The sequence below is a fragment of the Choloepus didactylus genome, chromosome 20 (assembly GCF_015220235.1).
Source record: "Choloepus didactylus isolate mChoDid1 chromosome 20, mChoDid1.pri, whole genome shotgun sequence".
Classification (NCBI taxonomy): Eukaryota; Metazoa; Chordata; class Mammalia; order Pilosa; family Megalonychidae; genus Choloepus; species Choloepus didactylus.
Window position 1 is genome coordinate 59,445,884 of NC_051326.1, and position 27,665 is coordinate 59,473,548.

The following is a 27,665-nucleotide window of genomic DNA, read 5'->3' on the forward strand; positions in this document are numbered from 1 at the left end:
ACCCAGGCTTCCTCCACCTTGTGGCACTGTCCTTTACAGCATGTGGCTCCCCCAGGGTCACCCTGGTGGTTGTCTTCATCCCAGCCCTCAGAATGGAAAAAGAGCATGGAGGAATATGAGTAGAAGGTTCTTATGGGCTAGGCCTTGAAGAGCCATAAATTACTTATGCCCAAGTTCCACGGGCTCCATCTTGGTTTCATGGCCTCACCTAACTGCAAGGGAGGCTGGGAAATGTAGTCCAATCTGTGTGTCCTGGAGGAAGAGGAAATAGGTTGGGTCAGCTGGCAGCCTGTGCCACACCAGGTTCTTGGCTTGGAAGAATCACAGCAGGGAAGACTAAAAGAGGAAGTTTGTGGAGGTGATGCATTCCACTGGCGACCTGATGGATCTGAGCGGACATCTGAATGAATCCACTGGGAGGAAGTTGAGGTCATGGAGGTGGAAAGGGTAGAGTTGAAAAACCCTAGGGAGAGGAAGATGTGGGTTCAGGCTCTGAGCAGAGGAAGGAGAGCTCATACGGGAGACTGAGTGTTTCGGGCTCGGGAGCTGCAACCTTATCCGGGAACGATGGGGAGCCGCTGCAGACTTTTGAGTAGAGGCGAGACCCAAGCAGAACCCTTTTAAAGGGGGACCACCCTCTGTAGAATGGAATAAAGAACATCTGGAGGCCTGGGGCAGGTTGAAAGGATGTTCTCTGAACCCACCACACAGGTAGGGTTTGGTTTTGGTTTTTGCTAATCTTGCATGTAAGCTCATGCCTGGACTTAAAGCTATTTTTGCTTCTTGATGAAAGCCAAATCCATGGAAAGGATTCTTGTTTCATGAAAGCTTCAGACATTAGAATTGAGGGAGGGGAGGGTTGGTCTTGACTCTAGTCAAAATCAAGGTTTTTCTTTATTTTATCAGGGATGGGAAAAATTCAGGAAATTTTTTGAGACCCAACTAATGTTTCCTATCATTTTCAACCCCTCATTTATCATATCCCTCCTTTATTCTATTTTCAGATTTTCTCATTCGTACTTTACAAACCCTTCCTAAAGTCAGATTCCCCATTCCTAAATTTGTGCATCATGTCCTCTCTAATTTGGCCTTGATTGGGCCTCTCTGAGTATCTGCAGAACTGGGAGGAAGGTTGGCTTTTATATGCTCTGACTCAGAGCAAGACAAATACCAGCACAGGCAGATCAGCCAGGCCCAGTATGACCCCCTGGGCAAGTTTCAAGTTCGAGTTAGCCCACGGGCCTAAAGGCAGGTAACTGTCTGAGGGTCGTAAGTCCCCTTGTCCATCAAAGTCAAGCTGGCCTCAATGTAGTTGCTTTTCATTAAAAGTGTTATTAACATGTCATGGGATTATGATTATTTTAAATGAATTAATAAAAGTATTTCTTAAAATTTTCAGGTTTACTTTCTAGCATGGTAAATACCTACAGATACAACTCCCCCTCCCAAAACATCTTTGGGGGCCTCAGTAATTGTTTTAGATTGTAAAGAGGTCCTGAGATCAAAATAGTTGGTCTAGTGCACATTATCAGAACCAAGCCCCAGTCCCAGCAGGGAAGCTGATGTAACGTGGACAGTTTGGAGAGAAGCCACTTTGGAGCCAGGATACGAGGGTTTGAGAACAGGGGCAACCACGCCCTGCCCAAGTGGCTTTGAGCAAATCGCTTAATCTCTCCAGACCTCAAAGCTAATTTACACCCACTTGAGAGCCGCCAAGAGGGTGTCATATGAGGTGTGTGGGGAAAAGGGAAGTGTGGCTTTTAAACTGTAGCTCTGGGCAAATAATTATTTTTTGCCTTTCACTTTGCTTTCCCTGATTCTCTGAGTATCCTGGGTGTGTCCCCAACAAGAAGCCAAAAACACTGCAGTTCTGCATTTGTGGCAGACGAGAAGTTCTCACCACCCCCCCCAGCTTGCCTCCCTCCTCCCCAGCTTTGCCTTCTCAGGAGAACCATCTTCTGCAGTCCCACCCTCAAGCTGCTCTCTGGAGGTGCCTATTTCTCGGCCCCCCCAGACTCTGGATTTCAGCCAGGCAAGAGCAGTTTTATAGCTGCTAAAACAAATACCATGCAATGGGGTGGCTTTAAAATGGGGATTTATTGGCTCATGGATTTGAGGCTAGGAGAAAGCAAAATGAAGGTGTCATCAAGGCGATGTTTTCTCCCAGTAGTCCTTGGCACTCTGGGGCTGGCTGCTGATGAACCTCGGTCCTTGGCTTTTCTGCCACATGCAATGCACACAGCAGTGTCTTCCCCTTTCTCTTCTGGGTTCCATTGACTTCCAGCTTCTGGCTTCTCTCCGTCGCTTTCTCCTGTGGCCCTGACTATAAATTCTCTGGTAATAGGATGGAGGCCCCTTGGATTCATTTGGGCCTCATCCTAACTGAAGGCACCTCATCAAAACGTCCTGGAAGCAGACCTCAGAGACATTGCAGGTTCGGTTCCAGAGCACCACAATAAAATGGTTATCGTGAAAAAGTGAGCCAAACAAAATTTTTGGTTTCTTTGTGCATGTAAAAGTTATGTTTACAATATACTGTAGTCTATTAAGTATGCAATAGAATTATGTCTAAAAAAAACAATTAATATGTGACACCGAGACACGAAGTGAGCACAGGCTGCTGGAAAAACGGTGCTGATAGACTTTCTCCTTGCAGGGTTGCCACAACCTTCAATTCGTAAAAGCACAAAAAAGTGGAGTGCAATAAAATGCTTGTATTTACAATAGTTTTGCACCCCCTGGAATGGATTCAGATTAAGAACATGTTTTTCTGGGTTACCCAACTCCAAGCCACTGCAGGAGGCTTTCTGAGCCTGAAACGTGGAGAGGGGTAGGGGCAGAGGGAAGACGAGGACAGCTCTCCCTGGCTGGTTCTCAGTCCTACCAAATTCCCCAGCCAGGGAGAGCTGGGCCCAGACCTGAGGGTCCTGGAGGGAGAAGGTCCCTCCCTCCCACCTCCCATCACCCCTGCCCCATGCTAGCCCCTCTGTACTCACAGTCTCCTTGGGGAACCAGGGCTGGACACACAAGCACCCAGAGGTGGGGCGAGGCTTGGTGCTACAGAGGAAGGCCACCAGGCCTGGGGCTGAGTGACATCGGGCAAGTCTTTTCTGCTTCCTGGACTCTGTCAGTACAGTGGTCAAATGATGGGTCTCCGGAGCCTTCCGACCAGGGGCCTCTCCTGAGCAGGAAGGTGCCCAGGGACTGAGCCCACAGAGGCTGCCTGGCCCCACCCACTCGGAGGGGTCATGGGGGGTTAGCCAGGGCTCCCAAGAGCAGCCCCAGCTGGCCCCACCTGTGCCAGCACCTTTCCTCAGGCCAGCAGACACCCTGTCCAGACACTCCATCTGGATCTCCCCAAGCCGCCATCCCTGACGGTGTGTGCACGTGTGTGTGCACGTGTGTGTGCGTGCACGTGTGTGCACCCAGCTCTCCTTCTGCTTACGATGAGAAGCACTTGTCCAAGCTGGGGTGTCCAGACCTTTCGGGGCAGTTCCCACTGACCCCAGTGAGAGGGCAGCTCCGGAGCCTCCGAACAGCTTATCAGCTCCTACCCCAGTGGAAGGGCACATCCCTGAGACGCTGCCAGAAAGCGGGAAAGAGGAGGGTGCTCCAGGCACACAGACTGGAAGTTTCCACCGGAGCCTTGAATGCCAGGCTCAGGGGCACGGAGGACAGTACCCCAAAGGCCAGAGGTCCCTTCTAAATGTTTTGATCATGTATGCTTGTCGGTAAAAAGGTTTCGAGCAGGCACGCCAATACGTATGCATTCATTCATTTTACATTATATACAAGTGTTCCTGTACTAAATCAATTATGTCAACTATGAAACATATCTCCAAACAGAAACTGTAAAAGGATGAGAACAAACCCGAAAGAGTTCTAGTATTTTCTCCCAGTGGATCGTCTCCTATGTCCATCCCCTGGCACGGCCACACTCTCCCTCTGAGGGGCCCCCATCTGTCTGGTACCCTCAAGCCACTCTGTCTGCCAGCTCGAGCTGTGCCTCCTCGCTCACCCGCGTCAGCCCTCACCTGTCCCGGATCCTGGCCTCTCCCGGGAGGTTTGCACAGCCTGTAGGGTGCTGACACGCATTCTCTCTCTGCGTCGTTTGTTTGAAGTTTCACGTGTCAGACCGTGAACACACGCTCCTTGCTTACCGTGGAGGATTTTCACTGCAAGGTTTAGATCATTATAGCCCGCCTTTTTCTTCTTAGGAATTGGAGTAAAATATTCATAGTGAAGCCGTGAAGAGCAGTTGATTGCTCTACCAACTGATTCCTGTTTTCCAAAAGGCCTAGCAACTGTCCAAACTCTTTATTGCCCCTGGGGTTGCGGCTGGGTTTAAAAGTTTTCTGTCAGCTTCCTTTTACTCCTTCCAGTAGAGTTCATTTTCCACGCTCAAGTCCAAATTTCCACCCAAATTGCTCCCTCCGGGTTAGCAGAGACAGTGTTTCATGCTTTAGGACGCGGCATTGGGCTCTGAGGGTGAGACCCCCCAGCCCTGCTTCCCATCCAGGGGGGCCTGAGACCCTGGGAAGTGAGGAGGAGGGCTGGGTGGAGGGGACCCGGGGACCCATTCTAGAGCCAGGCATGGCAGCTCTTGGCCCTCATTGCACAACACTGAGCGGCTTGTGACGCCCCTCCTTCCCCTCCTGTGGAGCTTACAGACTCCACCCGGCTGCTCTCATCCTCACTTCGCCTGGAAAACTCCTTGTCTGTCCCTAGGACTCACCTTGGCCGGTGCCAGCTCCTGGATTCCCACTGGGCTCTCCTGGCTGGGAGCAGGTGCCTTCCCCCACCCCGTGCCCCACGCTGCCTGCACTTCCCTCCATCCTAGTGGGCACACATATCAAAATGTCCTCTTCACCTCAGTATCCCCTCTGGACCGTGATTCCCAGGAGAAGAGCTCAGGTGGCACCTGAAGCACCTGGATCTGTCCGCAGGTGTTCAGGAGGTGCTGGTTGGTGCTAGCGAGCTCTTTCTTGATCAGAACACACATACTTTATGCAGCTCCAAGGTTCAGCAAAGAAGTAGTCAGCCTGGGTCTGTTGACTCCGAATCCTACCATGGGTTCTAGCAGAGACTTCACTGTGCCTCCAGTGCTCTCTTAGCTGATTGTTTAACTGATGCTCTGAGGTCCCCAGCCATGCCCACAGCACGTTCACTGTCCCTGGCTGGAGCTGTCCCTGAGTGCTGCCCACATACTTGGGCTCCTACAGGTGGTCATATCTGTAGAGTCAGTGGATCATGTTCCCAAACCCATTTATGTAAGTTACACTCGTTATTATCATGGCATTGTGTAATTAAACATATATAAAATGATAAAATAGGAATACAAAAGGACTTGTTTCTATGAACACCAAATTAAACACTTTGAAGAAGATTCATTAAAGGTGAGTTGCATTAAGCCTGGTGAGCACTGTACGGCCCCAGTAATTCTCACCTCTCCACAGTCAGGCGTTTGTGCAGTAGTCTCCCACGTTAAGTCAAGAACAGTCATCAGAGACGGTGTAAGTGATGCCGTGTGTCTTTGGAGGCTAAGTCCAAAATGGCTTTGCAGCTCCTGCTTCGGTCTCTCGGATCGCTTGCTCTGGCGGGAGCCGGCTGTCGCTCCACGAGGACGCTCAAGCAGCTCTGCGGAGAGGCCATGCAGGGAGCACCGAGGCCTCCCGCCAACAGCCAGCTCTGTGTGTGCGCCAGTTTGGAAGTGACCCTTCAGCTCTGGACAATCCTTTGGATGATGGCAGGACCAGCCGGTATCTCACTGTAACCTCACGGGAAGCCCTGAGCAGAACTGCCCGTTGTTCCCAAATTTCTGATCCACAGAAACTGTGAGAGATAGCAGATTATTATTCTTGCTTTAAGGCCCTGAGTGCTGAAGTAATTGTGACACAACAATGGATAACTAGCACCTATGGGAAAATACCAGGGTTCACAGAGAGAACAAAAAAAGATCAATAAAATCAATAAACTACAGACTGGCCAAGAAAAAAGAGATAAGACACAAATTATTAATATCAGAAATGAAAGAGGGACCACTGCCACTGAGCACATGGACATTAAAAGGATAATTAAGGAATTATTTGTGCCCACAAATTTGATAGATTAGAGGAAGTGGACCAGTTCCTTGAAAGAACGCAATCTATCGACTTTCACACAAGGAGAAATAGATCATCTGAATAGGCCTATAACTATTAAAAAAAAATTGAATCAACAATTCATAAACTTTCAAAACAGAAAGCAGAAGACCCAGATGATTTCACTGGTGAATTCTACCAAACATTTAAAGAAGAAAAGATACCAATTGTCTACAATCTTTTCCAAAAAATGGAAGAAGAGGGAACACTTTCTAACTCATTTTATGAGGCCAATATTACCCTAATACCAAAAGGAGACAAAGACATTATGAGAAATGAAGATTACAGGCCAATATCTCTCATGAACACACAGGCAAAAATCTTCAACAAAATATTACCAAATTGAATTCAACAATGTATAAAAGAATTATGCACCACAACCGAGTGGGATTTATTCCAGGTATGCAAGTCTGGTTCAACATCTGAATGCCCGTTAATGTAATCCATTACTTCAACAGGCTAAAGAATAAAAATCCTGTGAGCATATCAATAGATGCAGAAAAAGATTTGACAAAATCCATCATTCATTCATGATAAAAACTCTCATAAAACTGGGAATAAAGGGGAACTTTCTCAACTTGATAAAGAACATCTACAAAATACCTACAGCCAAACATCATAATTAATGGGGAGTAACTAGATACTTTCCCCATAGGATCAGGAACAGGGCAAGGATGTCTCCTCTTGCCACTCTTATTGAACATCGTACTAGAAGTCCTAGCTAATGCAATAAGACAAGAAAAGGAAATCAAAGGTATACAGATCGGAAGGAAGAAATACAACTGTACAACTAGATGGAAACTAACCCAAGACTAAATGGAACCTGTCCTGAGATTGTTGCACAAATGCCTTTAATTTCCCATCACATTTTAAAGAAGTAGAATCTAGAAATCATAAGGAGTACCTTGTGGGTGCTGCTCATGCAGGGAAGAAAACTCCTATTTCAGCCACGTGACCCTTACTCGGAGAAGACTGTGCCCTACATCAAAAATTTATTGCACCATAAACAAAAATCAACTCTAAATGGATCAAAGACCTAAACATAAGAACCAGAACCATAAAACTCCTAGAAGAAAACATAGGGAAGCATTCTCAGTTTGAGTTAGGCAATGGCTTCTTAGAGTTTACACCAAAAGCACAAGCAAGAAAAGAAAAAATAGACAAATGGGACCTCCTCAAAATTAAAAATGTTTGTGCATCAAACGACCTTATCATGAAAGTAAAACAACCAACCCAATGGAAGAAAATATTTGGAGACCACATATCTGATAAGGGTTTAATATGCAGAGTTTATAAAGAAATTGTACAACTCAACAAAAAGACGAAACAGCCCAATTTAAAAATGGGCAAAAGACTTGAATAGACATTTCTTCAAAGAAGATATACACATGACCAAAAGCATGATGAGATGCACAGCATTGTTAGTCATTTGAGAAGCACAAATCAAAACCACAAGATATCATTTCACACCACTAAAGTAGCAACTATTTAAAAAAAATGGAAAATTACAAGTATTGGAAAGGATGTGGAGAAATAGGGAGGGAGGGAATATAAAGTGGTGCAATTGGTGGAAGACAGTTCAACAGTTCCTTAGAAAGTTAAGTATAGAATTACCATAGGACCCAGCAATCCCACTTCTAGGAACATACCTGAAAGAATTGAAAGCAGGGACACAAAGACATATATGTACTCTAATGTTCAAAGCATATTCACAATTGCCAAAAGATGGAAGCAACCCAAGTGTTCATCAACCACTGAATGGTGAAATAAAATGTGGTATTTTCATATGATGGAATATTATTCAGCTGGGAAAAGGAATGAAGTTCTGATACATGTGACAACATGTATGAACCTTGAAGACACCGTGTCGAGTGAAATAAACCAAACAAAAAAGGACAAATATTGTATGGCCTCAGTGATATGACATAATTAGAATGAGATTAGAATGAGCAAACTCAGAGTCAAAATCTAGAATATAGTTTACCAGGGGATGGGGTAGGGATAGGGAATAGGGAATTAAGGCATAAATTATACAGAGTTTCTATTTGGGATGACGGAAAATGTTTGGTAATGGATGGTGGTGACCTTGGCACAACACTGTGAATGTAATTAATGCACTGAATTATATATTTGAATGTGGTTAAAAGGGGAAATATTAGTGTTCTGGTTTGCTAGAGCTGCTGTTATGCAAAATACCAGGGAATGGGTTGGCTTTTACAAAGGGGATTTATTAGGCTACACATTTACCGTTCTAAGGCCATAGAAGTGTCCAAACTAAGGCATCAACAAGAGGATACCGTCACTGAAGGAAGGCCAGTGGTGTCCGGAACACCTCTGTCTGCTGGGAAGGCACGTAGCTGGCATCTGATGATCCTTTGTTCCTGGGTTATGGTTTTGAAATGGCTTTTGCCAAAATGTCTCTGGGCTTCTGTCCTAGCTCCTCTCTCTCACCTCCTGTGCGTCTGTGGGTCCTCTCTTAGCTTCTCTGGGGCAAACTCTGGGCCTCATGTCTTAGCTTAGCATCTCCAAACATACTTCTGTCTGCATCCCCAAGCATCTGTAAGCAACTCTGTCAGTTCTGGCTCCTGACTCTCTTCCTGAGCCTCTTAAAGGACTCCAGTGATCTAATTAAGACCCACCCTGAAAGGGCGGAGCCACATCTCCATGGAAATATCTAATCAAAATGTCTCACCTACAGCTGGGTGAGTCACACCTCCATGGAAACAACCTAATCAAAAAGTCACACCCTAATCAAAAAGATTAATGAGTCTGTCCCCACCAGATTGCATTAAAGAACATGGCTTTTCTGGGGATATAATAGATCCAAACCAGCACAGTTCAGTTGTAAATATGTTACTAGAATAAAGTTCTTTTAAAAAAAATTTCCATGGAACTTTATAACATAAGCAGTGAATCCTAAGCTAAACCAGAGATTATGGTTAATAGTACAATTATAAAAATGTGCTGTCATCAATTGTAACAAATGTTCCACACCAATGCAAGATGATAATAATAGGGTGGTATATGGGAACCCTGTATTTTATGTATAATTTTTCTGTAAACCCATAACTTACCTTATAAAAAAATGTTGGTTGATGAAAGTACTTTTGTATGTTCTAAGCTAAAAATAAAAATTTCAAGATATGTTTGAATATTTTGTAAAAATTCTCCTTTGACCAACTTTTTGATAAACTAAGCCAACACCAGTCCCCAACACTTGGGAAAAAGAGTTTTTGTGGGATTTTATAAATGCAATTGGGCTTCATTTTGTACATGCAACATGACCTTATTCTTCACCGTCAAAATTTCAAAATTCAAAACTTGTGAATTACACTTTAAATATCCTACTAGGTAGCTTCGCCCTGAGGGGGTCCACTATGGATCCTCTGATACTCTTCCCACATTTTACATTTCTTTTTGGCCTAATCTAGGTTCAGGTCCTGAAGTGGCTTCAAAAGGTAAACTTATAACATAGATAGACTCAAGCAGAAATAAGAGGATTCCTGCCGAGAGGTGTTTTCTGCTGCTGCTGCTGTCCCCACCTGCCCCCTTGGCTCAGCTGTTTGCTTGCAGAGAACTGCATGTTCATCCCTTAAGTTTTCATTAACTGAAAAAAAAAAAAAAAGGATGGGAAAGGCCTGGCGGTTCCACCAGCCCCAGCAGGGAGCTGCCCCCTTGCTTCACAGCCTCAGGGTCTCAGTCACTGCTTTCCCCTCCACCCCCAAATCTCCTCACCCAGACCCTGTTCCTGAATGCCCATCACCTGGGGGACATGTGGGGGATGTCCGCTGCTCTGGCAATGAACTCCTCTGCCTCACCCCTTCTGTGCCCTCTCTGCAAATGGCACCATCCACCCAACCCAGGGGCCAGGAGCTAGCTTCCTGCTCGCCTCCTGTTCTAGTTCGCTAATGCTTCCGTTATGCAAAACACCAGGGATGGATAGGCTTTTATAAAAAGGGGTTTATTTGGTTACACAGTTACAGTCTTAAGGCCATAAAGTGTCCAAGGTAGCACATCAGCAATCGGGTACCTTCACTGGAGGATGGCCAATGGTGTCCAGAAAACCTCTGTTAGCTGGGAAGGCACGTGGCTGGCGTCTGCTCCAGAGTTCTGATTTCAAAATGGCTTTCTCCCAGGACGTTCCTATCTAGGCTGCAGCTCCTCAAAAATGTCACTCTTAGTTGCTCTTGGGGCGTGTGTCCTCTCTTAGCTTCTCCAGAGCAAAAGTCTGCTTTCAACGGCTGTCTTCAAAATGTCTCTGAAAGTTGCAGCTCCTCTCTCAGCTCCTGTGCATTCTTCAAGGTGTCCCTCTTGGCTGTAGCAAGCTCGTTCCTTCTGCCTGAGCTTATACAGTGCTCAAGTAAACTAATCAAGGCCCATGCTGAATGGGCAGGGCCACACCTCCATGGAAATTATCTAATTGGAGTCATCTCCTATAGTTGGGCAGGTCGCATCTCCATGGAAACAATCAGAGAATTACAATCTAATCAACACTAATGCATCTGCCCACACAAGATTGCATCAAAGATAATGGCATTTTGGGGGACATAATGCATTCAAACCGGCACACCTCACCTGCTCTCCTCACCACCCTTCTGATCCCCTCCCACCCCCCCCGCACCCCCATTCTCACAGCCTCTCTCCGGGCCCTCCTGCCATGGTGGAGGCAGCCGGAGGAGGTGCCAAGAGTCTGGATCCGATCCCTGCCCTGTCTGGCACCAACCGTGGGGACTCAGGTGACCACTTCCCTTCTCTCACCCTCCCTTTCCCCACAGATAAAATTGCACGTTCACACATTTGGCAAACACTTATTATGCACCTATTGCGTGTGTGCCAGGCATTTTTCTGGGCATTATCCTCACTCCACAAAGCTGGTGGGAAAGGCAGATACTAATCAGGTAGTCACACACCTGGTTAATTGCTCACAGTGGTATTTACCTAACAGAATGAAGTTCCAGGATGGCTTTCCCGGAGAGGTGACATCTAATTTGGGTCCTGAAGATGAGGAAGGGGCTGCTCAGGAGGAGAGCACAGCAGGGCATTTCAGGCACAGACAAGGAAGAATCTGGAAACCCTGATACTGAATGCAGGGGTCCAGAAAGGGGCCAGTGTGGTCCTCCCCTGTCAGAGGGAGGGAAGGGAGGGGAAGATGAGGCCAGCGAGGTCAACTGTGGGTGTTCACACAAAGCCTTGGAGACGTCTTTCCTGAAAGCAACGGATGGCCTTGAAGGGTTTTAAGCAGAGGAATGACGAGATCCTCTTTGTGATCTAAGAGCTGATCTGGTCTGCAGGGTGGCAAGAGAAGACACAGAACCAGGGAGAAGGTCCTCCTGCAGACCAAGAGAGAGTTGACAGCAGTGGTCATGGAGATGGAGAGAAGCAGACGGATGTGAGGAACATTTAGGAGGCAGGACCACTAGGCCATGTGGTGGGGTGGATGTAGGAGGTGAGCTACAGGGACGCCTCGCAGAAGACTCCCAACTTTCAGGCATGAGTTGGCAGGTAGACAGTTCCCCAAGGAGTAGGCTTGTGAGGAAAGCTCATTCGTTAGGAACATATGCAGCTTGAGATGCCTACAGGATGTGTACGTAGAAATGTTGAGTCTGGAATCAGAAGTGGGGTCAAGCTGGAGACATGGGTGATGAGTCACTGACCTACACATGGTCACTGGAGCCATGGGCTGGTGGACACTGTCACAGGGCAATGACGTGGCGATGACTTCTCCTTTCCCTTCGGGGTTCCTTTGACTTCTGACCTCTCTCTTCTCCCACAGCTTTCTCTGTAGCTTTTTCTAGAAAGCCTCCAGTGACAGCATCAAAACCCACCCTGATTCATTTGACCACACCTTAACTAAAAATAACCTCATCAAAAGGTGCTATTTACAGTGAGGTCACACCCACAGGAATGGATTAAGATTAAGAACATGTTTTTCTGGGGTCCATAGCGCCAAGCCACCACACCAGGTTTCCATTGTTAAGGAGAAAGGGGGAATGGAAATCTTATGCTTACATGTTAATGAGAAATGCTGAAGTCAAAGAGAAAGGCTAATTATTGGTTTCAGATTCCTGGGAAGGTGCGGGGGTGGGGGGGTGGGGTTTGCACAGGTGGAGAGAGCTGCTCTTAGTAAAAGGGCAGGAACAACTTCCCCTCCTCCCCTCCATCCCTTCTGGGACAGAGCCCTTCTGGAGGAGAGGAAAGGCTCGGGTTTGTAGATACAGTGGCAGGAAGTTAAAACTCTTTTTCTCTGATGGTTCTATTTCATGGAGAGAGTCTCAAGCTCATTGCTGAGGATTTCATAGAGTAGAGAAGATTTTAAGTACTTTTTAAGGAAAATGGCAAAATGGATGGAATAGGGAAGTTTATGCAAGTTGCAGGGCAGCTCAAGAGAGTAATATAAGGAGTGATTGAAAATACAGACCGTGGACTCTGAGCGAGATGGGAGGTGGGGGCTGGGGGCCTGTGAGGGGAGGGGTCAGAGGACAGGTCAGCGGTGGGGGCCCTAGTGTGGCCGATGGACAGCCTGGTGGGCAATCAGCCAGCAAGCAGAGGAAGTGAGCCCGGGGAGGGGGTGGTCTGAATGTGAGGTTTGGGAGGTGAACAGGGGCAGGTGTTGGCAAGTTCACCATGGGAGAACGGGTGACAGATGGACGGAGGAGGTAGACAGAGGAACCGAGAAGCTGATGCACCAAATGGGTCAGCCACATGGACATTGAGTATGTCCAGGGTGATGGCAGCACTTGGGTGGAGAGGAAGGGGGTAGCCAAGGAATAAAATATTGGAGCTTGTCAAACACAGGGGGTTGTTACAGAGCTCAAGTAAGAGTCTCGGTCTGCCCCAGCTGCTGTAACAAAGCACCACCAGACTCGTTGGCTTGAACAACAGAAATTTATCATCTCAGAGTTCTGGGGACTGGCAGTCCAAAACCAAGGTGTTGGCAGGGCCATGCTTTCTGCAAAGTCTGTAGGGTCTGGCTGTGGCTGGTTGACACTCTGTGGCATAACCCATCCTCTGCCTCTGACACGTGGCTGTCTCTGTCGGTGCCAAAATTTCCTCTCCTTATTAGGACTCAGTCTTATGGGATTAGGGCCCATGTTAACTAATAACATCTTCAAAGACCCTATTTACAGGTAAGTTCACATCCATAGGACCAATGGTGAGGACTCGAGCATGTCTTTTTGGGGGACACACTTTAACCCCTAACCGTCTCCTCGTCCCCATCTCTCCCTTCGAAGGTCCAACTGGTCCTGACACTTTCTCCCAGCAGGCCTGCTGCTCAGACCCCATTTCCATCCTTTATAAGTCAAGCCCTGAAGCCCTGGCCCAGAGTTCCAGCCCCCTCTGACCGTGTGGTGTAGGGGCTGAGAGTTCAGGCTCCCGAATCCAACTCCGAGGCTCAATTCTCAGGCCTGCTACTTGAAAGATGTGTGGCCTTGGGCAAATTCACTAACCTTGTTGTGCCTCGCTTTCCTCATCTATAAAATGGGGAGAATAATAGGGCCTATCTCACAGGGTTATTGAAAGGATTAAATAAGTGAACAGCGTATTTAGAACATTGCCTAGCACATAGTGAGCACTTAGATAAGTGTGAGCTTTTACTATATTCCTTGTGTCCTCCCTGCACACTGAGGTGTCATCTGAGCTCCCGTCTCATCCATCAGCTCCCCCTTTCTCCCAGGCCCTACCTTGGAAGGCTCGCCATCGTCTTTATCTCTTCTCTCCCCCTCAAGGCCCAAGGTCACCAGTCTACAAGCTCTGTCATGCTGTACCCCATTCTGCGCCCACGGCCACGCTGTCATTCAGGCCAGCCTTGCTTTACCCCTGGACTCACACAGGACTGGCCTTGCTCACCCATGGCCCCGGGCTCACCCCACTTCAGTCTATGTCCCTCCCAAAGCAAGCTGAGGCTCTACACACTGCAGTAGCCCTTCAGCAGTTCCCCAATTCCTTCAGGAAGAAGCATCTACTCTTTGATAAGGTTCAAAAGCCTCCACGTCCCAGCTGCAGGTTCTTTTCACACCACCTCCCTGTACCTGCAGCCGCCCCAGCTTCCCAGACTCCAGCCTTTGTGCTCATTGCACCTTTCTGCACGGGCTCCAGCTTTCCTTTTCCACTGATTATGTGTAAGATATATAACGGGGCTCTGCGGCTTGGGGGTCTCCCACCTGCTAAAAGGGGGCATTGGGCCCCTCAGGAGTCTCTAAGGGGCTTGCTGCTCAGATGCTCTGACCCCATCACCCCATGTTACTTTCCTGCTTCGTTTCCCTAAACTGCCCCCCACAAATCCTATCTTCCCAACCAAGGTGGTCGCGCTTTTTCCAACAATCTGTCTCAGGCTCTCCCGTCCCCTGGGAATGTCTGGGCCCACCCCATGCCTCCATGCCTGGTGCCACCCTGTCCAGTGTCCTTTGCTTGCAGAAACCCTACCCAGACTTAGGTGCACCTGTTGTCATGGTCACCCCTCACCCTGCCTCCGTCTCCTCTCCCTGCTATTAGACAAGTCTCTCGGGGCATGTAACTGTCACACACGCAGCACGGGGTTATAATCATCTGCTGGTTTTCCCTACCTGCCCTAGACTGTCAGAGCTGAGACAGTCTGTGCCTTAGCCCCAGCCCCTGGACATCAGGTCATAAGGCAAAGACGAGAAGAGGCCAGCGTTCTGCAGGGTCTCACCGTGCCAGCTGCTGCAGGGCCGCCTTGGCCACACCTGGCCCAGGGGACACCCCGGCCCCTGGGGAGGCCAGCTGCATGTCCTGTAGGGTGGTGTTTCATCCAAGGCCTCGAGAGGGTCGCCCTGGCATGGGAGGGGTCGGGTGGGATAAGAGAGGAACGAGCAGCTGCTCGAGGGCTCTGTGCAGAGGCCTGGAAAAGGGTCTGGCAGGGGAGCCAGGGGCAAAGGGGTGGGGAGAGGAAGGGATGCCACCGGCCACCGCCTTAAAGCAGGTGGAAGCCCCGTCTGCCCTCTGAAGGCCACCACCTCCTCCCCTCCCCACTGATCCATTGGTTGGGGGCGGGCCGTCACTAGGCACTACCCCAGCTCGGGGGCTTCCGGGGTCCAGTTCCCCAGTGCATCTCTGGCTTACTGGTATATCTGTGCATTGTGGGAGGGGTCTGCAAGGGCAGGCCTATGGGAGGGGCTGGTTCAGCAAGGGCAGATCCAAGGCCAGCTGCTGAGGAGGCTTCTGGAACCTCCAATTCTGTCTGCCTGGGTGGTCCTTCTCAGTATCCACTCACTGCCCCGCGCCAACAGCTCCTCATTCCTCCCAAATGGAACCTCTTTGGCGGCATCAGCACAGGGAGCTGGGAGGCATCTGGCCTGTCCCTTCACCCTCCTGAGGCCCCACCGCACAGCCCCTATGTCCCCTATTCTCTTTTTTCCCTTTTCATTAGTCCCCAAATGCCCCTGTTCTGGTTTGCTAATGCTGCCATTATGCAAAATACCAGAAATGGATTGACTTTTATAAAGGGGGTTTATTTGGTGACAAATTTACAGTCTTCAGGCCATAAAGTGTCCAAGGTAAGGCATCAACTCGCGTCTCCCTTCACTGAAGGAAGGCCAGTGGCGTCTGGAACACCTCTGTTAGCTGGGAAGTCACGTGGCTGGCATCTGCTGATCCCAGGTTGTGTTCCAGCTCCTCTCTCAGCTCCTGTGAGTTATTCAAAATGTTGCTTATGGGGTGTTTTGTCCTCTCTTAGCTTCTCTGGAGCAAACACTGGGCTCGCATCTCCAAAGTGTCAGCAAAAGTCTGCTTTCAGTGGCCATCTCCAAAATGTCTTTCTCAGCTGCTCTAGCACTGAGTTCCCTCTGTCTGAGCTCTTATAGGGCTCCAGTAAACTAATCAAGACCCAAGATGAATGGGTGGGGCCACGTGTCCATGGAAATAATCTAATCAAAGGTATTACCCACAGTTGGGTGGGTCACATCTCCATGGAAACAACCTCATCCAAAGGTTCCAGCCTAACTAACACTAATATGTCTGCCCCTCACAAGATTGCATTAAAGAACATGACATTTTGGGGGACACAATACATCCAAACCAGCACAGCCCCCATTCCCTTTCTTGTAAAGGCCAGGTTAGCTGAATTTCTAGATACTTCTCGAATATGAGGGGAAACATTTGCATTTTCTACTGGGAGCTATGTCTATTCTGGATTGGATTGCACCCTTTCAGTGCAAAAAAGAAAATGAAGAGGGGGGTCGGTGCGGATATGCAGTCATGAAGTCTCAGTAGCGGCTTCTCCGTCAGCGACGCAGCGAGTGAGCCAGTTTGTGCTCCGGGACCGGGCTTCCAGGTGATTTTCCAACGAGATGCTGCTCTCCATAGGAATGCTTATGTTGTCAGCCACACAAGTCTACACCATCTTGACTGTACAGTTCTTTGCATCCTTAAGCCTACTGCCTGTAGAAGCAGACATTTTAGCATATAATTTTGAAAATGCATCTCAGACATTTGATCACCTTCCTGCAAGGTTTGGTTATAGACTTCCAGCTGAAGGTTTAAAGGGTTTTCCGATAAACTCAAAACCAGAGAATGCCTGTGAACCTATAGTGCCTCCACTACTAAAAGACAATTCATCTGGTGCTTTCATCGTATTAATTAGAAGACTTGATTGCAATTTTGGTATAAAGGTATTAAATGCACAGAGAGCAGGATTCAAAGCAGCCATAGTTCACAATGTTGATTCTGATGACCTCATTAGCACGGGATCCAACGACAGATCACTGTGGCTATTCTTTGGAGAACAGACTGAAGGTGAAGATGAAAGTCAGGCAAGAGGGCCAACAGAGACACCAGGTAGAAAGTTGCTGCAGTAGCCAGACAAAAGTTGATGTGTTGAAGAAAATTGACATTCCATTTGTCTTTATTGGTGAATCATCAGCTAATTCCCTGAAAGATGAATTCACATATGAAAAAGGGGGCCACATTATTTTAGTTCCAGAATTTAGTCTTCCTCTGGAATACTACCTAATCACCTTCCTTATTATAGTGGGCATCTGTCTCATCTTGATAATCATTTTCATGATTACAAAATTTGTCCAGGACAGACACAGAGCTAGAAGAAACAGACGTCGTAAAGATCAACTTAAGGAACTTCCTATACATAATTTCAAGAAAGGAGATGAGTACGATGTGTGTGCCATTTGTTTGGATGAATATGAAGATGGAGACAAGCTCAGAATCCTTCCCTGTTCCCATGCTTATCACTGCAAGTGTGTAGACCCTTGGCTAACTAAAACCAAAAAAACCTGCCGTCTGCAAGCAAAAAGTTGTTCCTTCTCAAGGCGATTCAGACTCTGACACAGGCAGTAGTCAAGAAGAAAACGAAGTGTCAGAACATACCCCTTTACTTAGGCCTTTGGCTTCTGTCAGCACCCAGTCATTTGGAGCTTTATCGGAATCCCATTCACATCAGAACATGACAGAAGCTTCAGACTATGAGGAAGATGACAATGAAGACACCGAAAGTAGTGAGGCAGAAAATGAAATTAATGAACATAGTGTCGTGGTCCAACTGCAGCCTAATGGTGAATGGGATTACAACATAGCAAACACAGTTTGACCTTCAGAGGGAAATTTGTTTATTTCACTTTAAAATATTTAGGTACATAATTTGAATTTTTCGCTCCCTTCAGCGATTTCTGTAGAAATAACTTGTTTGGTATTCTACAGTTTAATCAAATGACTGAAACACGTTTTTTCGATCCAGTATTTATCTTCAGGAGTGTACTTTCATTTTAATAAGAAGTAACAGAAAGGTGCTGTACCTCAAGCATCAAATCAGGTCCCGTTTTGGAGTGAAATATATAGCCAAAACATTAAAAAAACACCTTAGTAAAGCTTGCAGACCTAGTCACAGTGTGCCAGTGTTTTGTTTGACCACACAAAGTCCGAGCTAGCATGAGCTAAGCCATCTCCCACCTCCAAAAAGTTACATAGTTGTTGAGTTGAGTAATACCTGTTTTCCTCGTATATCCCCAAATTAGTGACAGGTAGCAAGGTAATAAATTATAATGCCTTTTTCCTCCTATCAGCACCACAAAGAAAAACATGTATACTTAAAGCTGTTTTTCCCTTCTGTTCCCAAGTAGTCTTTTCCTGATAGAACAGTCCATACTAGTGCAGATTTCAAGGTTTTTTTTTGAGGTTTTTAATACTACAGTGTTATGTATGAGTTTGATTCCGCAGCTAAAGTAGTAAGTCTCTGAACTTTGCTTACCGAATTTCAGTATCCTTAAGGGTTTTATGTGGTTGTGATCAAAGCAAAAAGAAAACACTGCATAAAAAATAACAAACTTCAGCAACTGTTGATATTCAAATCATATACCTCTTAATAAAGAGCATCTTATGCTTATTAGCCCTGCTAAACTATGTACAGAAGAAAATTGTTTATTTCAAGTATTGGATTTGAAAATAAGTGCTTATGCTTAACAGAACTAATGATGTATTTTAACAACGTATTATGAAAAGCTAAATTATATTATACATCATTGTAACTATGTAGACTATATAGACTTATGTATAATCAAAAAAAGCTAAGAATTTTTATATGGCCTTGTATGAGGGGAGTTTGAATGTTAATAAACACATTTTTCCACTTTAAAAAAAAAAAAGGAAAATGAAGAGAAAAAAATTGTAGTGTCCATATCAAAACAGGCTGTACATTTATTTCCTGTGGCGCATCCTTCAGACATGCACTGTTGGGGGCCTTGACAACAAGCCAGGGATACATAGGTGGATAAGATCCACTCCTGCCCTCAGCTCTGGCCTAAGATGGGGTTGTAGAGCAGAGGTGGGTGCGGGCAGAGGGCAGCACAGGGTGCCAAAAGATTCCTGGCGCGGGGCAGCTGGCTGGCCGGACTCAGCCGGAAGCGGACAGGCCGTCCCAGGGCCAGCTCCTTGACCTAGGCCTTGTGGGGACGGATGTCAGAGGCTGCTTCCAAACAGTGGGGGAGCATGGAGGACTGGAAGAAATAATCCCACCTAAGAATCCTCTTCAGGAAGACCCTGGGATTCCAAAACTCTGAAGCTCTGAGACACATAGGCCAAAGCAGGTGGGGGAGAACCCAAGACTCCCTTATGTCCAATATTCTAGTTTGCTAATGCTGCTGTTATGCAAAACACCAGAAATGAATTGGCTTTTATAAAGGGGGCTAATTTGGTTACAAATTTACAGTCTGAAGTCCATGAAAATGTCCAAATTAAGGCATCCACACGAGTATACCTTCACCAAAGGAAGGCCAATGGCATCTAGAAAACCTCTGTTAGCTGGGAAGGCACGTGGCTGGCATCTGTTGATCCCGGGTTATGTTCCAGCTCAACTCTCAGCTCCTGTGCATTCTTTAAATTGTTGCTCTTAGGGCGTTTGTCCTCTCTTAAGCTTCTCTGGAGCAAACACTGGGCTCGCATCTCCAAAGTGTCAGCAAAAGTCTGCTTTCAGCAGCCATCTCCAAAATGTCCCTCTCAGCTGTTCTGAGGCCTTCTGTTTGTGGGCTCTTTTATAGGACTCCAGTGATTAAATCAAGACCCACCCTAAATGGGCGGGGTCCATATCTCTGTGGAAATAACCTAATCAAACGGTTCACTCACAGTTGATTGAGTCACATCTCCATGGAAACAATCAAAGGATTCCAACCTAATCAAAACAAATACATCAAAGAATACAACTTTTGGTGGGACATAATCTACCCAAACTAGCACACCAGGCATCTGTGCTGTGAGGAGCACGGAGCTGGGACCTGCAGATGGGTTTCTTCGTCAGAGCTTGGCGCAGATGCCGGGTTGAGTATAAAGCCACAGTGTGTTCTCTGGCAGGTGCTAATGGACTCTGTGGGGCCTGAAAACCAGCTCAGCTCTAAGGAGACCTGGAGTCTGGTCAATGCCTCCTCAGGCTGCATTAGGGGCTGCACAGCTCCTGCGATCTAAGCAGGAGCCCCCAGGGCTGCAGCTGTGTTCAGGGGCCACCTGGCTCACCTTCCCACCTGCAGACATGGCAAACATGCCCACAGCAGCCTCAGGACCCAGACTCTCCAGCACGAGCCTGAGTTTAAAAAAAAATCCTTCTCATGGTCGGACCAACGTGAACCGATTTTTTGTTTAGGAAAGATAGGCACCCAACACACATCGTCTTGTCTCCCACAAGATCTTCAGGGGAGCAAGCGGCACTTCACCTTCCCAGCCTGTGCCATCCTGATCCCTCTCTTTCTGCTCAAAGCATTTTCCTGTACATGATCTCATTTATTCCTCACAGCACCCACGTGAAGTCAGCCCATACTATCATACCCGCCTGATAAAGCTGCAAACAGAAACTCAGAAAGTGGAAGTGATTTGTCTGGAGTCACACAGCAAGGCAGATGCAGAAACTTGTATTGGTGTGTGAACCCCAGTTGTCTGACCGTAGTCAACTGCCCACTGTGCCTCTCCTCTGGCACTAAGGAAGCTCTACAGAGCACCTCCCCTGGGCTCACCACGGGGACCCTGCAGGGACAGCTCTGGTCTCCCCCGCCTGCAAGGAGCCCACAGAATAGAAACGGAGACAGACAACCCATGCACTGTGTTAAATGCCGTGATGGAGGGGTGCAAAATGCTCCGGGAGCCAGAGGAGAGAGAGAGAGAGCTTCCTCCTGCAGCTGTGGAAAAAGGCTTCCCAGGAGGCCCTCATCTCCAGGAGAGAGCAGGAAGGGCCTGCCTGGCAGGGGGGATGGCAGGTGCAACCCAGCAGAGGTGAAAGGAGGAGAAATGCAGAGAAGGGACAAAAAGGTCGGGGAAGAGAGGTCGCCTTATTTAATTCTCAACTCAGCTTTGGGAGGAATGCGGAGTTCCAGTCCCCACTTTTCAGAGGCGAGGAAACCCAGACCCAGAGAGGGCTTGCCACTCGCCCAAGGACACACAGCTGGAGGACACGATCTAATCCGGAGCTCGAGCCTGAAGGTCCTGACTCTGGGTCTGGGGTCGGCTTCTCGGAATCCAGGTCTGAGGTCCGGAGAAGAAGCCAGCAAGCAATCTGGCTGGTAGAAGGGTGGCCGTGCTGGGCAGGAAGACTGCCTCCGGAGCTGAGTCACGCTGGCTGCTTGGGCACCCCCTGCCTGCTCCCCAGGACTCCCAGCACCCCGTGGGGTCCTGTCAGTTCCGGGAAGGCAACTCGCTGACCACACTGCAGGGCCTGGCGAGGCCCGACCCTCCTTCATGCCCTGCCTCCCTTCCTCCCTGTGCCAGTTTGAATATATTATGTCCCCCAGAAAAAGCCACATTCTTCGATGCAATCTTGTGGGGCAGACATTTTAGTGCAGATTAGATTGAAATCCTTTGAGTATTTCCATGGAGCTGTGACCCACCCAACTATAGGTGATAACTCTGATGAGATAATTTCCATGGAGGTGTGGCCCTGCTCATTCAGCTTGGGCCTTGATTACTGGAGCACTATATAAGCTCAGACAGAAGGAGCGAACTTTGCTACAGCCAAGAGGGACACTTTGAAGAATGCACAGGAGATGAGAGAGGAGCTTGAGAAACAGTTTGAAGATAGCCTTTGAAAGCAGACTTTTGCTCCGGAGAAGCTAAGAGAGGAAAAACACCCCAAGAGCAACTAAGAGTGACATTTTTAAGAAACTGCGGCCTACAGAGAAACATCCTGGGAGAAAGCCATTTTGGAAAGCAGAACTCCGGAGCAGATGCCAGCCATGTGCCTTCCCAGCTAACAGAGGTTTTCCGGACACCATTGGCCATCCTCCAGTGAAGGTACCCGATTGCTGATGCGTTACCTTGGACACTTTATGGCCTTGAGACTGTAACTGTGTAACCAAATAAACCCCCTTTTATAAAAGCCAATCCATCTCTGGTGTTTTGTGTTCCGGCAGCATTAGCAAACTAGAACACTCCCCCATAGCAGATTTACAGGGCTGGGGCTACAGAAACACCCCTCCCCAGCCTGCCCCCAGGGTGGGGGGGATGCAGGCAAGTAACTCATCTTTTCAAAGCACTGGGATAAGTGTTGTGAGTACACAAATGGGAAGCACAGGGACTGAGGATTTGTGTGTGGGTGGGTGTGGGTGGGTGTGTTGGAGCGAGGGGCATCCTGCTGGCTTACAGTTGTGACATTTGGGCTTTGAGATGAGTTTCAAAGGATGGAAAAGTGTTTGGTGGGAGGAGAAGGGCAATGAACTCCCCAGCAGGAGGACTAGCTTGGGGAGTGGCTGGACTTGTTGAGGGTGCTGAAGGAATTTCGGGGTGGGGTGGTGCAGAGTGGCCTGCAGGGGAGGTTGGAGCCTGGGGCTCTCCACTCCCCTTCCTTGGTGACTCTCCAGTGGCTGGGTCCCTGCCTCCCTTGTGATGGGCACTCGTTTCTCATCAGACTCACTTTAATAGGGTGCTGGGTGAGCTCCTAGGTGGGGAAGGGGTCGCTGTGGGGGTCCTGCCCCAAGAGCAGCCGGTGGCTGGGGAAGTCTGGAAATCCCAACACGTCTTAGAGTCTTCACTAAGATTAGAAGATGGAAGCTCTTGGATGCAAATCCTGCAGGGAAAGGTTCTTGGGTTGCCTCCCAGGAAGCAGCTTTGTCGGGGAAAGGAGGGGGTGAATGAGCCCCTGGGAGCCGGGGAGAGAAGCAGAGGCAGGGCGTGGGTCTTAGCAGAAAACGAGGGAGCTGAGCTTCGCCCACCTCCTGGAGGTTAGCCTTGGGGTCCTTGCTTGCCTGCACCCTGACCCAGGGCAGCCAGGTTCAGGCAGGTTTCGGGGAGCCTGGGGCCTCTGCTAGGGTACACAGAGTTGGGCTCTGTTTCTGCGCTATTGCTGGACCAGGCCTCAGCCACCAAGATGACAGGGGGAGTAGTGGGCGGGGCCTTTACAGAACAGGGGTCTCCAATTAAAAATGCAAAAAACCCCTGGGAGCCATGGGTTGAACCTCCATGAGGCCTTCCTGGGCAGGTGGGAAAGCACAGACAGCCGCTAAACTCAAACCATCGAAAACCCCCTCGCCCAGATCCGGGCCTTTGCCCCCAGCACACAGCTGGACCCTGCAGCAATGAAAAGGGAGAAACGAAACAAGGCGCTTTGCTGCCTGCAGATGCTTTCGGGGTCCTTTCCTGCAGGTGCCCAGCCAGCCCCACGTGAAGACAGTGATGGTCTCATGCCAAAGACGGGCGGTCTGGGGTTCTTCCTCCAGAGAGCCTCTGCACAGGGCTGCTTCCCGGATGGAAACGCAGGACAGGGCCCCCACTCAGCCCAGACCCCCTCCTCTTCGTCTCTGGGAAGCTGACATGCAGGAAGGACACTGGAAACAAAGGGGTCCTCAGAACTGCAGAGGTGGGTGGCCAGCCCCGGGGCTGTGGGACAGTGATGGGTGGAGGGGCAGAGGTGTGAGCTGGAGGCCCAGCCTGTGTGGAACCAGCGCAGGGCCCAGGCAGGGGCCAGGAGACCTGGGTTCCAGTTGGGGGCTGCCACCAGCCTGGGGCGTGGCCTGCAACTGTCTTGCCTCGTTCTACCTGTAAACTGGGACAGATGGGGATATTTGGACATTCCAGACCCAACCCACTGTGGGCCTCCTGGCTCCTCTAGATTGTGGCGCTTGAGAGGTTGGGGATGATACAGCAAAGCCGGGAAATGTGTGTTGGCAGCGGATCCGAACTCCAGAGACTGTGGGTATAGACAGGGACCGTTTTCTCACCGAGTCAGGAAACAATGACAAATAAACCCGGGACCCCCAAGCCCTTCAGGCCTTCCCCCATCCCGCAACCGTGCCACTGTGAGATAAAATGTAACAGGTTACTTCTTCATTGGGCTCTGTTGTTTTACTGTAGAAGGGAGAAAAATCCACAATGATGGATGGAATCAATTCATTAATTCAGCAAGTATTTGTCGAGCATGTCCAGGCTTTGGGTATAGAGATGAATAGATATGTCCCTGCCCCCAGGCAGCTCACATTTTGATGGCGGAGACAGACAAATAATCGGATTACAACAAAACACTGGGATAAGCTATTATAGAAACATGTACGAGTAGAGAAGGGGAGCTGGGAAAGGCTTCAGCAGGGACAGGATTGGGCTGGGAAGGGAGGCACTCACTGGCCTCAGATGCAAAATTGGAAGGGGCGCTAGAAAATTCAGCAAGCAAGAGAAGTTATATTTTAACATAATATTTTAAAAAAATCAAAATTAGTGTAAGAGTCCATGATGAACAAAATATTAAAATTTTAAATAAAGACAGGTGGTTTGCTTTACAACCCTGCTTCACTTCCCAACAGCCATGGACCCCAGGCCACGTGGTCAGCGAGGAATCACATTTAGTTTCCCCCAGACAGGTCCTTGGGGGCTGACGATGGCCTAGAACAGAGCCGGGGTCTCTGGGCTTTGTAGGCAGGCCTGCTTCTTGGCTGTAGAGCTTCTGTTCACTTTCCCACTTGGTTCGAATAGGGGAGGATAAAGCTCCAGCGTGGCTCGGCCGAGCACCAGGCTTCGGAGGAACGGCTTCAGGCCTAAGGGTTTTCCGGGCAGAGGACTTGGGAGATAGGTCTCAGGCCGGGGACCCCGAGTGGGCAAAGGCACCGGACAGGAATCACATTTAGTTGACCCACCAAAAGGATACAGAAAAAGGAGGTAACTTTTTTTTTTTTTTGGTAACAGCATTATTGAGCTATAATTCATATACCCTATAACCTGCCTGTTTAGAGTTTATAATTCAATGGTGTTTAGTATTTTCAGAGTTGTGCCACCATGACCACAATCAATTGAAGAACATTTCCATTGCCCCCAAAAGAAGCCCTGTACCCTTTAGCAGTCACCCCATCCCACCCCACCCCACCCCTTAGGCAACTGTGAACCTACTAAGAAAACGAAAAGATTTTTAGGTTGGGTGTTGGGTCTTTGCAGATCCTAGATCTCCCTCACTGGGAAGGCCCTAAGACTCCCCCATATTTAATTTTCCCTTTTAAGCACATGTCCCCTTTCAAGCACACAAGCTCCATTGCATTTCGACCACTTTTTCGTGGAAATCTTTCTGAGATATTGGGAGACGGCCTCTGCCAGCTGCCATTCTCTTCCTGTTCCTAAATAACAGAGTCCTGAGTTTATCTGGGACTGGAAAGGTCGACACTGAAGGACACATTTCCCAGCCTTCCCTACAGGGAGGGGTAGCTGCGAGACTAAACTCCGGCTGAGCCGCGAGCAGGGGTGTCCTGCGGAACCTACCGTGAAGTGGGGGTGGCCCTGTCCCCTTTCCTCTTCCTTCTGCCTGGAATAAGGATATAAATGCAGAGGAGCAAGACAGAAGAAGACGGGGTCCCTGTCACCTGCACCTGCCAGTTTAATCCCAGAATTCCAGCCTCCGGGCTCCTTTTTTCCCCTTTAATCAACTTTACGGAAGTATAATTTACAAACAATAAAATGCACCCATGCTGAATGCATCGTTTAGTGAGGTTTGACAAATATATACACCCTGCCACCACCACTCAAGATGTGAAATATTCCCATCACCCCCAAAAGTTCCCTTTGCCCTTTTGCACTCAATCCCTGTACCCCCTACACCCCCCACCTCTCCCCACCGACGCCCCAGGCAAGCACCTACCTGCTTTCTGTCCTATAGATTAGTTGTGCTCTGGGCTATTTTTACCTGAGAAAGAACTAAATGATCTTCCGTAAGCCAATAGTTTTCAAGCCTTTATTATTTGCAGCTCATTCTCATGCAGAATTGAAGATAGATTATATGACAGTCCTGCTTTCTCAAATTGAGGCTCCTAAACTCAGCATAACATTTTTCTTGATAGCTCCAGACCATTGTTAGATACCGCTGTGTCTTAGATCAGTTCCCCGGGAAACAGATTTGGAGACGAGATTTGCGTGCAGGAGGTTATCAGGCAGGGGGGGTCCTTGGGGACACACCCACGCAGTAAATAAGGGAAGCAGATGAGCAGTGGTGGCAGAAGCTTCTGCCAACCCTGAAGCTGGGGTAGACCTTTGGAGCTGTCCTGGGCAGTGCTGGGGGGCCTATGGACCCCCAAAATGACCAGTCATTGGATGTGGGCTCTCCTAAGGAGGGTAAAGCAGCTCTTTTCAATAAAGGACAATTCCCAGGGAGGGACTCAGCTGTGAGTGGTCAGCACCCAACCCTGAGGGGTCAGAGCCTCGGCTAGGATGGGGAATCTGGAAAGCACATCACAGCAGCCCTGATGCCATGTATACCCGATGGTGTCCTCCGGCCACTAAGATCTGCAGCAACTGCTTGCACCTGCGTGGAATGACCCTGTGCCACCCGCTCTCGGTGATGGGGCAGATGTTTGGTGCTCTGTGGGCCCTGAAGCTTTCAGTGCAGCAGAGGCCAGCTCTTGGAGGCACGGCCACGCGGTGTCCTAAGCAGCTCGATCTATCCCTCCCGAAGCCGTCCGCTGAGCTTCCTGTGGACTTTCCATGAGCTCTACCTGGATTTCCTCTCGCTGTCACTCCATCTACATCTGGAGGACTGTGACTTCAGATGCTTCCTCTCACCTGTCTCTCAAGCCAACCCTTATTCAGTCTGAGTGTCTCCAGCTGCCGTCCCTGGCATCTTTCCATGTACATGACTTTGGCAAAGCCTCACCCTTGTCCTGACCCATTCCTTATTTTAAGCGTACAGTGACTTCACTGACCCTCCTTGAAAAACATGAGATTTAACAGTCCCTCTGACACCGGCTCTCATTTCTTTACCATAAGAACATTCCATTATTTCTATCATTCAGCCTTATTTTACCCACAATTGTCCAAGCAAGGCTTCTTCTACAGAATTTGGTAATGCTTTTATTTGGGCTGTCTCCAGACCAACAGCGTCTCCCTCTTCTTGGTTTGAGAGCTACTTTCCCAAAGGTGGACGTTCCTGAAACTGACTTGGATGTTGGCTGAGCATCACCCTAAATCAGAATCCAGACTTAACAACAGACAAAATTAGTGGCAACAGATAAAGTCACGTTACATTTTTATGAAAAGTGTTTTTAAAATACAGATGAGTACAGAGAATAATATATCAAATGTGTATGTGCCCACAGCAAGGAATTAATATTTGGATGTATACGCTTCCTATTTTCCTATAATATACATAAGGTGCAGTTGAAGTTCCCTTTGAATCACCTCCAGTTCTTTCCCACCCAGCTCTGTCCCAGAAAGTATCATTAATGAATAACGTGAATTTGTGGTGTTCTCTTTCTGTCCATTTTTATACTTTTATTATATGTGTATCTCTCTACCCAAACATACATTGTATCATAATGCATGTTCCAAACAAAGATAAACAGTAACATACTATACCATTTTCATTCCTTGCCTTTTTTATTCAGTGCTGCTTCTGAGATCTATCCATGTTGATTCACATATATCTTGTTAATTGATTTTGACTGCTGTTTATAGTAGTCCATCATATGAAAATAATTCACTTTATTTATTGACAGGCATTGAGGTCATTTTCAATTTTCACTCCTACAATGTTGCAGTGAGGTCCTTGCACATGGCTTTTGGCTTATGCACAGAAGTTGTCTTACGGTCTATAACCAGAGGCAGAAATTGCTGGAGTGT

The 27,665-nt window shown here is 48.2% G+C and overlaps 1 pseudogene; it reads left to right on the forward strand.

Moving 5' to 3' along the window:
* The first annotated feature begins 16,814 nt into the window (after positions 1 to 16,814).
* LOC119516820 lies at positions 16,815 to 17,700 on the forward strand (annotated as a pseudogene).
* The last annotated feature ends 9,965 nt before the right edge of the window (positions 17,701 to 27,665 follow it).